Raw genomic sequence first — 18,382 nt, 5'->3', positions numbered from 1 at the left:
TAACTTCACTTTGATTTTTAAATTATCTTAACTATGTCATCATTAGCTGTTTTATGTATAGGCAGCTGTAATGTTAGTATAGTACATTGCCGGGAGCCAGTGTGAGGAACTCCGCCCATGGCAAAGGTCATGAGGAAGGAGGCTTCGGCACACGCAAAGGCGGAATCGAGCCTCAGGAAACCCCCTGTTCCCAAGCATCTACCCCCAAAACCAGAGTCTACCTACTTTACTGTTTCATGCTCTCACCTACACCTCTGACTTTATGGGGTGCTGTTCCCCACTGGTTCTCTCGGAGAAGGAGTAAACTTGCAGCTCCAGTCAATAAAGATTCCTGGGTGTGACAAGAATGTCTCAGGTCAAACCTCTCTGCTGGCAGACTAGCTTGTGTGACAGGATTATCCACACTCTTGCCACTACATACATGATTGTTTACTACCTCTCAACCATAAATAGCACAGAGAGTTTGGAGTATTTTGAAAATCTTAATTAGCATAGGGCTTTTCTCATTGTTGAGTCGATGATTGCCACCAGGCCTCCATATCCTTAGGCACCTGGGAATATATTAATGTATTTGGAATATATAAAAGGAAATATAATAGTTTTTGATGTTAGCAATACTGGACTTTTTATGAATTTTCTCCTTTGTTATAGATCAATGTACTTTGTTATAAATCACTGTGTCCTTGCTGTGTAAAAATGTAACTTTATCACTATCTTAAGACTAAATAGATCTTAAGGGGAACATTGGTGAATGGTTTTCATTTGTTGAGCCAATATTTGCTGCTAAATCTCCGTATTCCCTGCCCTTATAATGAATATAACTAACATACAGGAGAAATAAGTATTAACCTTTAAGATTAATCATGTTAAACCTTAGGCTAAATAAATTCCTTTCTTAGTTGTAACCCACTACACCCTCACCCTATAGGAATGCAACTTTATCTGGTACCTTCAGAGGGTGGTGCCTGGTTTAAGAAAAAACACCCTTGGAAAAAACAAGTTTTCTGGTTAACTGATCGTTATCAGAAAGAAAGGCTCATAAAATGTCAGCAGGCCTCATGGCCAGAAGATGATGTAAAACCCCTAAGACCTTTTTTTATACATTTATGTAAAGCACCTGATTTTGATAAAGGTCAGGACTGCTGACCCCCGTGTGACTTTAAAATTTCCATTTGTCTCTATGTGTAACAAAAGGTATATAAGCAAACCTAAAAAATAAAGAGATCAGATCAGTTTCTGGAAAGACTGATTCCCCCATGTCGTTTCTTTCTTCCTCCCCATTTTTCTGGCTGAATTCCCATCTGGAGCATGGGTGCTTGCCATGTCTACTTACTTGCCCCAGCTTTTAAATTCCACGCAAGAAGGAGCCCAAGGAGGGGCACCTTCTGATATTCAAGTGGCGCTGGTGGCCCAACATAGATGGTGCAAATTCCTTGTCTTGGAATTTTATTAGTATCCCATGTAAACCAAGTTATTCAGCCTCCTTTTCTCCACTAATATTTCCTACTACACTATCCATTTCTAATCTCTCTCTATATCTGTAATTAAATAAGTTTTTTCCTAGGATGCCAATTCTGTCTCCGCTTCGAATTACTCTGGATCCACCAGGGCTGGACCCTGGCAGTACATTAAAATATTTTATAAAATCTTTCATATTCAAGGACAAATTAGATTTTAGATACATGTGTATATTAGATAGTGTTAGATATAACATTACAAGATACTCTTTTAAAATATAAAAGACATAGAATACGCTAATATTCCTCAAAATCATAAATTCCCAATTGGTCGTTGACTCCAGTCCAGAGTTTTGAGCCTTTTTGGCATCAAACTATTTATGTCAATAATTCTCAATCTGGTTGTGTGTTAGAAGCACATAATTTTTAAATTAGCAATACCTGGACCCCAACCCAGTACAAATAAACCAGAATCTCTAGAGTCATCATTGAACACAGAGAAAACAAGACTAAAGAACAGTTTGTTTCTGTTTTTGTCAGAGTGGCAAAGTCCCACAGAAGAGAGTCCAAAGTGGGTTTAATTGATTGATCTCTTTACACCTAAGACAGGTGCAAATTGAATTAGCAGGGACTGTTATAAAAGCTTTAGATTTCAGGCTCACAATCTTGAGAGTGAGAAGAGAAGGTATCGATGGATCTGGCTGTGGTCCTGGTGCTCTATCTCTCCTGTCTGCTTCTCCTGTTACTCTGGAAACAAAGCTCTGGGAAAGGGAAGCTCCTGCCCGGACCTACTCCTCTCCCAATTCTTGAAAATATGCTACAGTTAGATGTTAATGACATCAGCAAATCCTTAAGCAATGTAAGTAGGTTTTATGCTCCTCCAGTGGCTTGCAAACAGTAAGTAAATTAAGCCCAGTTATGACACTAATGGGCTGCCGTGGGGTTTCCCAGGTGGTGCTAGAGGTAAAGAACCTGCCTGTCAATGCAGGAGACTTAAAAGACTCAGGTTTGATCCCTGGGTCGGGAAGATTCCCTGGAGGAAGGCACCACAACCCACTCCAGTGTTCTTTCCTGGAGAATCCCATGGACAGAGGAGCCTGGCAGGCTACAGTCCACAGGGTTACGAAGAGTTGGACACGACTGAAGCAACTTAGCATGCACGCACAGTGGCTCAGAGAGTAAAGAATCTGCTTACAATGTGGGAGACCAGGGTTTGACCCCACCCCTGGGTCAGGAAGATCCCCTGAAGAAGGGAATAGCTACCCATTCCCATATTCTTGTCAGGAGAATTCCATGGACCGAGGAGCTTGGCAGGCTATAGTCCATGGGGTCACAAAGAGTTGGTCATGACTGACTAATACACCAGTCAGTCCTAAAGGAAATCAGTCCTGAATATTCACTGGAAGCTGAAACTACAATACTTTGGCCACCTGATGTGAAAAACTGACTCATTGGAAAAGACCCTGATGCTGGGAAAGATTGAAGGCAGGAGGAGAAGAGGATAACAGAGGATGAGATGGGTTGGATGGCATCACCAACTTGATGGATATGAGTCTGAGCATATTGGGATTTGCTGATGGACAGGGAAGCCTGGTGTGCTGCAGTCCTTGGGGTCACAAAGAGTCAGACACGACTGAGAGACTAAACTGAACTGACTAACACACGCACATGATACTAATACATATTTCTGGGGGCACATTGTCTAAATAGGTCCTTGTGTAGCAAATTAATCCCTGCAAATACTGTTACTTCTCTTGCCTTTTCAGGTATGTCATTGTCATAAGTAGAGGAACAGAGTAGAGTTTTGTGAGTAGAGAAATGTTGAGCTCTTTGTATGGTTGAAATAAAAGTGTCAGAAGCTGGGAGTATTGCTTCCCTTCTTTATTTCATAGCCATTTACTATGATTTGGGACAGAAGGTAAATGGTAAGTGAAGTGTTTTGTGATTCAAGAGTTTCTTCCAGAAGTCATATGCTATATAAGCTATGTGTTTCCTTCAGATGGCCAGGAAAATAGGACTTATCTGAAAAAGAGCATTGTGCCTGAGGTTAAGGAATTAGCTTGGAATCAGAACCAGCATGAGTGAATGAAAGGAAAAGTCGTCAGTCAGGGCCCAGTCGGCGGCAAGAGCGTTCATTTACATTCTGCAGGAAGCTGCTGTCTGTGCCCTGTGAATTCTGCAGTCTGGAAGGAGTTGCTCTTCCATGAGATGCTGCATGTCCTGGCACTGTCTCTGTGATACTTCTATTGTTTCTGTGTTACTAATACCAGTGGATCTCAAACTGTGCTGGGCATTAGAGTTATCTGCACTTATTTTTTAAAATACAGATGTCTAATATTCATCTTTGGGCTACAGAATCAGAATTCTAATGACTGCCCTGTGGTGATTCTGAAGCAGGCAGGTGGCTGTTGGTTTAAAGGTGGGCCTGGAGGCTTTGATACATTGCTCAAGGATCAGAGATTGAGTAAGAAGGGTTTCAAATTTGAATCTTCTATATTTAGCCATGGAATGCTGGAAATGAATTGAAATCCTCAACCTCAGTTTCCTTATTTATACGTTGGGGCGAATAAACCTGCTGAAGGTGCTGATATGTGGATCAATTACAATCTGTGTACCAGTTACTTGAATCCCGTCTATAAAGTGGAAACTGTAACAATTACTATAATACTTATGTATTCAGAAATATTTTAGGCTGTTTGTGGAAGAATAGAAATGTAAAAGTGTGATGATAATATATTCTGAGTCAGGTATTATATTTTATCAAGTTGTGACCTATTTTGGTATTACATGCATCTCCTTTCCCAGCTCTCAGAAGCCTATGGCCCTGCGTTCACTGTGTATTTTGGCATGAAGCCCACCGTGGTGTTGTATGGATATGAAGCAGTGAAGGAAACTCTGATTTGGGAGAAGAGTTTTCTGGAAGAGGCAGTCTCCCATTGCCTGAAAGAATTAGCAAAGGCCATGGTAGGTGTGCTTGTGTGTGTGTTCAGCATTGGCATTGGGGATGGAGAGGGTAGATTAAAGGAATTTGAAGAACCTGGCAGCAGATGTTGGTCTACCTGAAAGGCTGCCAACTGTCAGCTCACTCCTCCTTGCCTAGGGCCTCCCTCCTAGTTTTTGTTTCTCCTCCTGGCAGGAATCCTCTTCAGCAACGAGAAGAGATGGAAGGAGACCCGGTGCTTCTCCCTCATGACGCTGTGGAATTTCGGGATGGGGAAGAGGAGCATCGAGGACCGCGTTCAAGAGGAAGCGCGCTGCCTGGTGGAGGAGCTGCGGAAAACCAACGGTGGGTGATTCTGTGCTCTGTAACTCTGACCTTAACAGACTGCTGTCTTCTCTGTTGATATCCTTGGAAACACTTCAGGAGAGGCCACATCTTTCACATGGGCTGTGGTTGTCGGCCCTTCTGTGGAGGCGGGGAGTGTGAAGAAGAGAGAGCCAAGGGAGCTTTTGTGTATCTGTGCTTGTCATATGTGTACTCCCACTCCGTGCAGTGTGGATATTGCTTATTTAATTGTAATCCCGAACTTCTTTTCAAGTCAGAAGTCACAAGGAATGGTTTTGAATTACTTCCTGAAAGCATTAGATAACATTGTTTTTCCATAGCATAAATGTGGTTGTCTATTTCAGAGCCTTTCAGCAGGGAATATTTGTTAAGTGGACAGGGTTGGAATGACCTCATCATGCCCTTATGTAGCATGAAACGTGTGACTTGTATGTTATGTAACTGAACTTTATTTATATATTAAGCATCACAGACGCATCTGAGGGCCCAGGCCTGTAGTTCTGACCAAGAGTGATACTATCTATGATTTTATTTTCTTAGGCATATCTTAGTACAGTTCTTACCAATTTTGATTTCTCTGTGCAGACAGTACCATTTAAAAATATCAGCTTTCCTTATTTCTTGTTACTTAATACTTAGTGTATTCATTTATATATACAGTTATTTATAAACTTTGAATAAATACTTGCTGCATCATAATTCTGCAAAATACACAAATACCAAGTTCGAAAATGTTTGGTTTAACTTGACTTTAGGATTATCAGTAACTGCTACCCGGTCTTCTCTGAATGAAATGTGGCTTTGCTTTCAGTTTGCTAAACATTGCCCCCTCTTTACTGGATTTTGATAACAAATATATGGTAATTATTTACTTCCCACTATTAGCTGTACAATGGTTATTACAAGGACTCTGATTTTCAGTTCATTTCAAATTATTCTGTTTTAAAATTCTTTCTTCTATATTAAATGAAAGACTTGAATCGGATTTACTGTGAATCACATATTGACAAAGAAATGCCCAAGGCTTTCAAAATTGCCCTTTATCTATCTAGCCAAAATAAAAGTTGTTTTAAACTTAGATCTCTGTAATTTAAAAGGAACCTGGCATAGAAGCTCCTTAATGAAGCCTGGCATAGTTCCATACCTTAACCATTTGTTCCAACATTTTACAAAAATTTGTAGTAAAAAAACTATATAACATGAGATCTATGATCTTAACAAATTAAGTGTGCATTATAACTATGGATGGACATTATACATGTATATTGTACATGACATTATACTTGTACATTATAACTATTGTATAAGAGACAGTGACCAAAATCATTCCAAAGGAAAAGAAATGCAAGAATGCAAAGTGGTTGTTTGAGGAGGCTTTAAAAATAGCTGAGGAAAGAAAAGAAGCAAAAGGCAAGGGAGAAAGGGAAAGATATACCCAACTAAATGCAGAGTTCCAGAGAATAGCAAGGGGAAATAAAAAGGCCTTTTTGAATGAACAATGCATAGAAAGAGAGGAAAATAATAGAACATCTCCTCAAGAAAATTGGAGATGACAAGGGAACATTTCATGCAAAGATGGGTACAATAAAGGACAGACGGTAAGGACCTAACAGAAGCAGAAGAGATTAAGAAGAGGTAGCAAGAATACACAGGAGAACTGTACAAAAAGGTCTTAATTACCTGAATAACCACAATGTGTGGTTAGAATAGGGAAAAGGTATGGTCACTCACCTAGAGCCAGACATCCTGGAGTGTGAAGTCAAGTGGGCCTTAGGAAGCATTATTACAAAATTAATGGAGGTAATGGAATTCCAGCTAAGCTATTTAAAATCCTAAAAGATGATGCTGTTAAAGTGCTGCACTCAGTATATCAGTAAATTTGGAAATCTCAGCAGTGGCCACAGGATTGGAAAAAGTCAGTTTTCATTCTAATCCTAAAGAAAGGCAATGCCAAAGAATGTTCAGACTTCCATACAATTTCACATGCTACCAAGGTAATGCACAAAATCCTTCAAGTTAGGCTTCAGCAGTATATGAACAGAGAGCTTCCAGATGTACAAGTTGGGTTTTGAAGAGGCAGAGGAAGGCAATCTGAAACAGATCAGATTGCCAACATTTTTTGGATCATGGAGAAGGAAGGGAGTTCTAGAAAAACATCTGCTTCTTCTTTATTGACTACACTAAAGCCTTTGACTGTGTGGATCACAACAAACTATGGAAAATTCTTAAAGAAATGGTAATACCAGACCACCTTACTCATCTCCTGAGAGACCTGTATACAAGTCAAGAAGCAATGATTAGAAGTGGACATGTAACATGGACTGTTAAAAATTGGGAAAGGAGTACAACAAAGCTGTATCTTGTCACCCTGCTTATTTAACTTCTATGCAGAGGTCGGGATTCCCTGGTGTGAATTGCCAGGCTGGATGAATCACAATCTGGAATCAAGATTGCCAGGAGAAATAACAACAACCTCATATATGCAGATGATACCACACTAATGGCAGAAAGTGAATTTTTGTGTAGCTATTTGAATATTGAAGATGGAAGAAAATGCAATGTTTTTGCCATGTGATGCTTTATTATTTCAAGAAAGGTAAAAACGTAACTGAAGCACAAAAAGGATTTGCGTAGTGTTTGGAGAAGGTGATATAGCGGATTGAACATGTGAAAAGTGGTTTGCAAAGTTTCATGTTGGAGATTTCTTGCTGGATGATAATTCCTGACCAGGTAGATCGACTGAAGTTGATAGTGATCAATTATTGAGAACAATCCAGGTGGAAGATAGCCAACATACTCAAATTAAGCATACCAAATTAAGCATTGAAAATCAGTTTCACCAGCTTGGTTATGTTAATCATGTCACGCGAGTGTATGTTCCTTAGTTTTTGTCTTGTCACAACAAAGATTTGGAGTGACGGACATTAAAGCCCCCATGGCGTGTCACAGCTCTTGGGTTTTGGAGAGACCGTGTTATAGCTCCCAGGTCTTGAAAGGACTATGTTATAGCTCTTAGACAAATCAGTGTTACAGCTCAGTGTTACAGCTCTATTTTATTTAGAAGATAGCAGGAAAATCCATCTTAGAGACATGAGGGCACGTTGATCCAAAGACGTGAAGAGAAGACTGCCCCAGCGCGCAGGAGAGAGAGAGAGAGCTAGCTTTGGCTCCTCTTTTTATATGTTTCTCTCTCCCTGGGCCTGTCCTATGTAAATGGGGCCAGCCAGGAGTGTTGTTTGTTTTACCTGAGGTCCTCACTGTGGTCCTCGGACCTTCCTTTGTTCTATTTTCGCAGGCTTTTCCCTTCCTTGTCTTTTAGCCACTGCCATTTTGGACTCCTTTTCCCTATTCTACCTACCTAACAATCACATAGATAATTTTATGGGAAAAAAACCTTGACTGTATTTCCACGTGCAACTCTCTACTTAAATGTAATTAAAACATTCATTTTTAAAACAAATTATGATGAGTGATGAAAAGTGGATGCTGAAAAATAATGTGGAATGGAAGAGATCATGAAGCAAGCAAATGAGTCACCACCAACCACACCAGGCCATGAAGATGCAAAGAAGGTAATGTTATGTTTATGGTGAAACTCTATTATGAGCTTCTTCTGGAAAACCAAACAATTAATTCCCCCAAGTACTGCTTCGAGTTAGCACTTGATGAAAAATGTCTGGAATTAATCAACTGAAAATGCATAAATTTGCATGTGGATAATACAAAACCACGTTTCTTTGATGACCAGGCAGAAACTTTACACCTTGGCTGGGAAGTTCTGATTCAGCTGCCATACTCACTGGACATTGTGCCTTCGGATATCAATTTACTTTGGTTTTTAAAAAATTCTCCTAATGGAAAAATTTTCAGTTCCATGGAAGACTGTAAAGGATCCTTGGAACATTTCTTTGCTAAAACCAAAAAGGTTTAGGAAGATGGAAATATGAAGCTGCGTGAAAAATTGCAGAAGGTAGGGGAACAAATGGTGAATATGTTGTTCAATAAAGTTCTTGGTGAAAATGAAAGATGTCTTTTTTTTTTTTGACTTCAACAAAGGAAGTTTTTGGCCAGATGGATACTTCTGGTTTCTGTAAGTTTGACTCATTTAGATATTTCGTATAAGGGGAATCATGAATCTTTTGTTCTACTGTGATTGGCTTTTTTCACTAAGTACAGTTTGCTCAAGGTTCATGTATGTTGTATCATGTGGGAAGATTTGTTTCATTTTTGTGGCTGAATACTATTCCAGTATTTATATTTACATGTTTTCTTTATTCATTAATCATGGGGGGGGTATTTAGATTGTTTTACCTCAACTTTTAAGGTTACGGAAGTACAAATATCTCTTTGAAAGTTTGAGTCAGTTCTTCTGAATAGAAACTCAGAAAGGGGATTGCTGGGTAATACGGTAATTCTAGTTTTAATTATTTGGAAACCATCCTAGTGTTTTCCACAGGAGCTTCTGGTAGTAGTATTCTACCTCCCCACCCTCACCAACAGTTGTTATTTTCTTCTCCACTCCCTCCCGCTCCTTCCTTTTATTCCTTCATCCTTCTTCTTTTTTTTGGATAGTGCCTATTCTAACAGATAGAATAGGTGATATCTCTTGCTTCTGATTTGCATTTTCTAATTTGGAGTATATATAAATCTTGACAATTTTCCCACTATTTTGTAATGCAAGTGTCTGATTTGATCCTTGATGGCTGAGGCATCCATTTCAAAGGGGCATCCAAAGCTAACTGTCTCAGATAAACAGCCACAGGATTAGATGAAGAGCTGGTTGCCTCCCCCAACTGAGTCCCCTTTGTTTTAGAGATCTTGCTTGATTTCAGTGACTGACTTTTTGAGCTACGTTTTTTCCTTTTCTCTTCCTGTGCTTTAAATTCCCGCTCATATATATTAAGTTCACCAATAAAGAGTACTGAATCACATTTTCAGTTGTACACCTTAAACTAATATATTGTAACTCAGCTATACTTCAGATTAAAAAAAAAGTGAGCCCTTCATTGGACATATGATTAACTTGATTTAAATGATGGGGAAAAAATGAGAATTTATTAAAACTGTGAAATGAAATATTTCCTGCCGTATTGGAGGGCAAGAAATATCACAGACTTCAGCGATTTGGGGCCTCCAAATGTGAGGGCTCTCAAAAGGGACCACAATGCCTGTGATCCAACAGATGCCACCACCCCCCGCGGTGATTGCTGAGGAGCTGGGGGTGTGGTGGGGGAGGGGTGGATGCAGGAAGCAGCCGTTTGCCACATCTGCCACCCCTGACTGTAAACCAGGAATTAAGGATGTAAACAATCAAGAAACAGGATTTGGCTCTGATAGCTAAAGGTGCATATAAAAGGAATGAATTCAATGAGCCCAGAGGCTTGAACCTTATGAACCACAACTCTCTCATGTTAGCTTCACCTCTTCTGATCCTACATGTGATTCTTTCAGCTGATCATTAAGCAAAAAATATTTTGAGGTCCCTAATTATTCTCCTTTGTATATCAGTGCTTAATTTCCTACAGGCTTTCCAGACAGATGATATTCAGCACTCATAACTTTAGTTATGTCATGCGAGTATATGTTCCTCGATTCTTTGTCTCGTCACAACAAAGATTTGGAGTGACGGACATTAAAGCCCCCTCGGCGAGTCACAGCTCTCAGGTCTTGGACAGACTGTGTTATAGCTCTCAGGTCTCAAATGGACCGTGTTATAGCTCTTAGACAAATCAGTGTTACAGCTCAGTGTTACAGCTCTATTTTATTTAGAAGATAGCAGGAAAATCCATCTTTGCGGCGTGAGAGCACGTCCATCTAAAGACACGAGAAGAGTGCCCCAGCGCACGGGAGAGAGAGAGCTAGCTTTGGCTCTTCTATTTATATGTTTATCTCTCCCTGGGCTTGTCCTATGTAAATTGGGCCAGCCAGGAGTGTTGTCTGTTTTACCTGAGGTCCTCACTCAGGTCCTCGGACCTTCTTTTGTTTCATTTTCACGGGTTTTTCCCTTCCTTGTCTTTAGCCACCCCCATTTTGGACTCCTTTTCCCTGTTCTACCTACCTAACAGTTACTAAATGATATTTTTAAATGACCTCTTTAATTTTCACCATTTTCTCTTCAAATTAACAGGCATCTTGGGTGAAAGGGTACAAGAAAAGGCAGCGGAAGTGAATTGAATAATAAAAAACAACCCATTATTTAATTACCTGTGCTGAAATCTACTCATTTTAAGTAAAAAGTGAAGTGTTGATTTTATGTTTGTTGAATATTTGTTAAGGGAATTGGTAGATACGATATTGTTTAAAGTTTCTAAAACAACTTTCACATGTTATCACAAACACCAAATGTTTCATCTGTATATTTCAATGGTGTCTTAAAATTGTTTCTGATTTTTTAGCCTCACCCTGCAATCCCACTTCGGAGGAGGCAATGGCACCCCACTCCAATACTCTTGCCTGGAAAATCCCATGGGCGGAGGAACCTGGTGGGCTGTGGTCCATGGGGTCGCACAGAGTCGGACAGGACTGAAGTGACTTAGCAGCAGCAGTGATCCCACTTTCATCCTCTGCTGTGCTCCCTGAAGTGTGATCTGCTCCATTATTTTCCAGAACCGTTTTGATTATAAAGATCAGACTTTTCTAAATCTAATGGAAAAACTGAATGAAAACTTCAGGATTCTGAGCTCTCCATAGGTTCAGGTGAGGCCAACGTCCTTTCTTCTTGAGGAATTGTTGCAGGAAGAGGGACCCCTTCCAATGCCTGAAACTGGGCTCTTGTCTAACACTCGGAAATGAATTGTCGGAGGAGACACATGTGCTGACAATGCAAGAGATTTTATTGGGAAAGGGCACCCGGGTGGAGAGCAGTAGGGTAAGGGAACCCAGAACTGCTCTGTCAAATGGCTTGCAGTCTTGGGTTTTATGGTGATGGGATTAGTTTCTTGGTTGTCCTTAGCCAATCGTTCTGACTCAGAGTCCTTCCTGGTGGTGCATGCCTTGTTCAGCCAAGATGGATGCTAAAGAGAAGGATTCTGGGAGGTGGTTGGACAGGTGGTGTCTCCTTTTGACCTTTCCCAAACTCTTCTGGTTGGTGGAGGCTTACTAGTTCCCTGTTCCTTACCAGGAACCTCCTGTCATAAAACAGCTCACACAAATAGTTACTATGGTGCCTGGCCAGGGTGGGCTGTTTCAATCAGTGTGCTTCCCCTAACAAAATCATTTCTGCTATTTTCTCCATGAGGTCCAGATTTCTATACACCAAACTGAGGTGAAAGTGTGAAGAGCACAGTCCTGCCGAGAGCTTAGCATCATAGAGTGTTCATCTGGGGCTGATGGTTGAGCCCTTTGATGACAGACAAGAAAATGCATGCCCAGAAAACAGAACTGCAATTCAGTCCTATTGACACTGTTCAGTGGTTTTCACACCAATTTCCAGAAACTACTTTGGTAACTTCTCCAAAGGGATGCCTGCAGCAATTGAAGGACTTCTAGGTCCTTCTGGAAAGGCTCCCATTACTCACAAGTCTTGTCATTCAATCTCCACTGTTGACTAAAAAAATATAGTCACATCCTGAAATAAGAGAGTTATTTTATTTGGTGGGAATGGTTAGGACTCTGAGTGAGGGTGACCACATCTGAGAAAACTGCTCCAAGGAGGCAGGAGAGTCAGGCTATATACAAGTTTGCAACAAAGGGAGCAAGCAGACTGAACATCAAAGATCAGATATCAAGTTAAGGAATCTAGCGTTCTGTGTATGAGGAGGTGCAAGCCTCTTGGCTCACTGAATTCATTCCTTCCATATGCACCTCAGCTTTCTGGGGCCAAATCCAGTTTCCTTGTTCACCTAGAGGAATGCAGCCTCTTAAGTTTCTTCTTGACTTCTCCCAGCTCCTCAGCAGTCATCTTGAGGGGGTGGCAGCATCTGTCAGATCTCAGTTTTGGGAGCCCTCATTTACATTTGGAGCCCAGAAATCACTAATGGCTATGACATTTCTTGTTTATTGATATGGAAGGAGATACTTTGATTTCACACCACTTAGATGCTATTTAGGTCTTTCCTGGTGGCTCATGGGTAAAGAATCCATCTGCAATGCAGGAGATGTGAGAGATGCAGGTTCCATCCCTGGGTCAGGAAGGCGGGAATGGCAACCCACTCCAGTATTCTTGCCTGGAGAATCCCATGGACAGAGGAGCCTGGCAGGCTACAGTTCATAGGGTCACAAAGTGTCAGACACGACTGAAGTAACTTAGTGCACGCACACACACACACACATAGTTCCTACTTAAGCACATTAGTTGACAGAAATATCTGCATTTAGTAGGGAGGAGAATATCTCCTTCATAGGGGAGAGTGCTGCCAGAGGACAACTGGGATAGGAGGGAGATCTTGATGCTTCATTTGGCATCTTAACCTACAAGGTAACTGCTTTGGGAACAACAAAATGATTGTTTTTGTGTGTGTAAGAAACATGAACAAACATTACAGGTGTACCCTGTGCTAAGCTGTGTTCTACCCTCTGCCTAAGAGACATCACAGAAGTTACTTAATTCCTCTAGTGCCCAGTTACTTTGTCCATAAAATATTGGTTGTGTTTCCTGGTTCTTTAGGATCCTTTCAGCCCTAAAATATTGATTTTATGTTTGAGTGTATGAGACAGAAGTAGAAACATCAAGGACCAGCTCTGTGTTCTTTTCAGGTTGTCTAAATTCTTTTGTCATCTACAAATGTAAATCATAGTATTTCATGTCATCCTATATATCATGATGGTAAGGAAGAATTGAGATAAAATATGAGAGAATTGAGATAAAAATGCATTTATGCTATAAACATGATATATGAGTATAGGAAAAATTATCATATTTGATCCATGGTTATAATTTTCTCCCTCAAATGCATCTGTCAACATATGTGTGTGTGTTAGTCACTCAGTCATGCCCGACTGTATGTGACCCCATGGACTGTAGCCCACCATGCTTCTCTGTCCATGGGATTCTTCAGGCAAGAATACTGGAGTGGATTGCCATTTCCTCCTCCAGGGGATCTTCCCAACCCAGAGATCGAACCCAGGTTTCCTGCATTGCAAGCAGACTCCTTACCATCTGAGCCACAAGGGAAGCCTATACTCATATAACATGATATATGAATATAGGAAAAAATTATCATATTTGGTCCAGGGTCATGATTTTCTCCCACAAATACATCTGTCAACATAGAAAATTATGTATTTGTGAAGTGAAAATTTCTCTCAATACAGAGACTATATTATATTAATATTTATACTACAGTTGTTAACCAGGGCTTGGCATATTAAATAACACCGAAATCAGATTGATTATATTTTTTGCAGCCAAAGATGGAGAAATTCTATACAGTCAGCAAAAGCAAGACCAGGAGCTGACTGTGGCTCAGATCATGAACTCCTTACTGCCAAATTCAGACTTAAATTGAAGAGAGTGGGGAAGACCACTAGACCATTCAGGTATGACCTAAATCAAATCCCTTATGATTATACAGTGGAAGTGAGAAATAGATTTAAGGGACTAGATCTAATAGATATAGAGCCTGATGAACTATGGACAGAGGTTCATGACATTGTACAGGAGACAGGGATCAAGACCATCCCCATGGAAAAGAAATGCAAAAAAGCAAAATGGCTGTCTGGGGAGGCCTTACAAATAGCTGTGAAAAGAAGAGAAGTGAAAAGCAAAGGAGCAAAGGAAAGATATAAGCATCTGAATGCAGAGTTCCAAAGAATAGCAAGGAGAGATAAGAAAACCTTCCTCAGCGATCAATGCAAAGAAATAGAGGAAAACAAGAGAATGAGGAAGACTAGAGATCTCTTCAAGAAAATTAGAGATACCAAGGGAACTTTTCATGCAAAGATGGGCTTGATAAAGGACAGAAATGATCTGGACCTAACAGAAGCAGAAGATATTAAGAAGAGGTGGCAAGAATACACAGAAGAACTGTACAAAAAAGATCATCACGACCCAGATAATCATGATGGTGTGATCATTCATCTAGAGCCAGACATCCTGGAATGTGAAGTCAAGTGGGCCTTAGAAAGCATCACTATGAACAAAACTAGTGGAGGTGATGGAATTCCAGTTGAGCTGTTTCAACTCCTGAAAGATGATGCTGTGAAAGTGCTGCACTCAGTATGCCAGCAAATTTGGAAAACTCAGCAGTGGCCACAGGACTGGAAAAGGTCAGTTTTCATTCCAATTCCAAAGAAAGGCAATGCCAAAAAATGCTCAAACTACTGCACAATTGCACTCATCTCACACGCTAGTAAAGTCATGCTCAAAATTCTCCAAGCCAGGCTTCAGCAACACGTGAACCGTGAACTTCCAGATGTTCAAACTGGTTTCAAAAAGGCAGAGGAACCAGAGATCAAATTGCCAACATCTGCTAGATCCTGGGGAAAGCAAGAAAGTTCCAGAAAAACATCTATTTCTGCTTTATTGACTATGCCAAAGCCTTTGACTGTGTGGATCACAATCAACTGTGGAAAATTCTGAAAGAGATGGGAATACCAGCCCACCTGACCTGCTTCTTGAGAAACCTATATGCAGGTCAGGAAGCAACACTTAGAACTGGACATGGAAGCACAGACTGGTTCTAAATAGGAAAAGAAGTCCGTCAAGGCTGTATATTGTCACCCTGCTTATTTAACTTCTATACAGAGTACACCATGAGAAACACTGGACAGGAAGAAGCACAAGCTGGAATCAAGATTGCTGGGAGAAATATCAATAACCTCAGATATGCAGATGACACCACCCTTATGGCAGAAAGTGAAGAAGATCTAAAAAGCCTCTTGATGAATGTGAAAGAGGAGAGTGAAAAAGTTGGCTTAAAGCTCAACATTCAGAAAACGAAGATCATGGCATCTGGTCCCATCACTTCATGGGAAATAGATGGAGAAACAGTGGAAACAGTGTCAGAGTTTATTTTTTTGGGCTCCAAAATCACTGCAGATGGTGATTGCAGCCATGAAATGAAAAGACATTTACTCTTTGTAAGGAAAGTTATGACCAACCTAGATAGTATATTCAAAAGCAGAGACATTACTTTGCCAACAAAGGTCCGTCTAGTCAAGGCTATGGTTTTTCTTGTGGTCATGTATGGATGAGAGAGTTGGACTGTGAAGAAAGCTGAGCGCCAAGGAATTGATGCTTTTGAACTGTGGTGTTGGAGAAGACTCTTGAGAGTCCCTTGGACTGCAAGGAGATCCAATCAGTCCATCCTAAAGGAGATCAGTCCTGGGTGTTCATTGGAAGGACTGATGCTAAAGCTGAAACTCCAGTACTTTGGCCACCTCATGAGAAGAGTTGACTCATTGGAAAATGCTAATGCTGGGAGGGATTGGGGGCAGGAGGAGAAGGGGAGGACAGAGGATGAGATTGCTTGATGGCATCACCGACTCGATGGACATGAGTTTGAGTAAACTCCGGGAGTTGGTAATGGACAGGGAGGCCTGGCGTTCTGTGACTCATGGGGTCGCAAAGAGTTGGATGTGACTGAGCGACTGAACTGAACTGAACTGAGTATACCCAAGAAGAGTCAGAATGACTCCTCAGGTGAAAAATAAATAATTAGAAACAGGTATAAAATACAAATATCATAGTATAATATGAAGATGGGTATGATCTCTGCACACACTGTTTGAGGGAATGGAAGAGAATGGCTTAATATAGCTGGACTTCTGCATGTCAGGTGGTTGAAAATAAATTTAATATATTTGCATGAAGGAGAAGGAAAGGAATTTCAGATGGGTGAATAGTATATGTAGAAGTGCAAAGGTGTATGATGGGAAAGAGTAGGTGAATGAAAGAGAGAAGCCTTAATTGAGTGTAAAGTAAAATGAATTGTCATAGATATGGAGTTTGAGGCTGGTATCCCAGACTGAACCCTGCACCATTTGTTGAAAAGACTGTTTTCCCCACACGAACCATTATGGCATTAAGTCAAAAATCAGTTGACTTAATCAGTGGAAGGGTTTATTTGTGTAATCTGAAATCTTTTCCAATAGTTTATATGAAAACCTTCTACCATAACACATTATCTGTTCTTCTTAATTACTAGCATTGTACTATAGTTAGTTTTGAAGTTGAGAAGTGTGAATCCTCTAACTTTGTTGTTAATTTTTAAGAGTATTTCGGCTATTCTCAGTGCCCTGAATTTTCAGACTAACTATAGGATAAGCTCATCAATTTTTGCCAGGAAGACAGTGGTGATTTTGGTAGGGATTGTAGGAAATCTGTAGATCAGTTTGTGGAGTAATGTCATTTAAAAAAATGGGATGAAATTCACATAGCATACAATTATCCATTTAAAGTGTACAATTTAGTGGTATTTATTGCACTCACAATATTGTGTAATTACTTGCTCTCTCTAATTTCAAAACTTTTTTATCAGTCTGCAGAAACATACCCTCCCAGTAAATGATCACTAACACATCTTGTGTTAACTTGTTATCCGCTTTATATCTCTATGAATTTGCCTATTATGTATACATCATATGAAAGGTCTCACAGCATTGTCCCTTTTGTTTCTAGCTCTTTCACCTAGTATAGTATTTAGGAGGTTCATCTAAGTTGCATGTATCAGTACTTTGTTATTTTCTTTTATGGATGAATAATATTCTATTTTTGCACATATAATTTTTTTAATGCATTCATCTATTGGTGGACATCTGTGTTGTTTCTGTCTTTGAGTCTTATGAATAGAGTTACTGTAAACATTTGTGTACAAGTTTTTGATGGACATTTTTTCATTTTTTGTGGGGTGTATTTATAAGAGTAGAGTTGAGATATGTGGCAATTTTATGTATAATTTTGAGGAACTGCCAACCTTTTCTACAGCGACTACAGTAGTCATGTTCCCACGAGCAATGTACAGGGGTCCTGTTTACCCACATAGTGGCCAATATGTATTTTATAAATTTTTGTAATTATTAGAGCTAGCCTAATTAATGTGAATACTGGCCAGAATACTGGAGTGGGTAGCTCTTCCCTTTTCCGGGGATCTTCCCAACCTAAGTTTTGCACCTAGGTCTCCCTCATTACAGGCAGATTCTTTATCAGCTGAGCTATCAGAGAAGCCCAGTTGGTCAGATAGTTCTTCTATTTCAATTAAATAATTTTTTACCTGTCAATTATACCTCAGTAAAACTTGGAAATATTTAATGTATTTAATGTGTGTGTGCATGCATGCTCAATCGCTTTAGTTGTGTACAGCTCTTTGGGACCTTATGGACTGTAGCCCACCAGGCTTCTCTCTCCATGGGATTCTCCAGGCAAGAATACTGGAGTGGGTTGCCGTGCCCTCCTCCAGGGGATCTTCCAGACCCAGGGATTGAACCTGTGTCTCCTGCAATGCAGGCAGATTCTTTACCACTGAGCCACTGGAGAAGCCCATTTAATGTGTACAATATGCTGTTTTGATACACGTATGCTGGAGGCTATGCTTAGGAGTTGAATGGGATTTTGAACTTGTTCTCTGCCAGACTGGGTTATAAGATGTACTCTTTACTTCCTGGGTACTTGTGGCTAGGATTACTGGTAGGAAAAAATATTGTATTTTTGCTTGTTTTTCCTATGCTCTTGGTATCATATTGAACAAATCATTGCCCAGAC

The 18,382-nt window shown here is 40.2% G+C and overlaps 1 pseudogene; it reads left to right on the top strand.

The window, feature by feature from the left end:
* Positions 2,149 to 18,382, top strand: part of LOC102186178 — a 30,206-nt pseudogene continuing 13,972 nt past the window's right edge.

This window comes from Capra hircus, chromosome 26 (genome assembly GCF_001704415.2).
Source record: "Capra hircus breed San Clemente chromosome 26, ASM170441v1, whole genome shotgun sequence".
NCBI classification, from domain to species: Eukaryota; Metazoa; Chordata; class Mammalia; order Artiodactyla; family Bovidae; genus Capra; species Capra hircus.
Note: the sequence above shows the minus strand (reverse complement) of the source record. Positions and strands in the feature narration are given on the sequence as shown.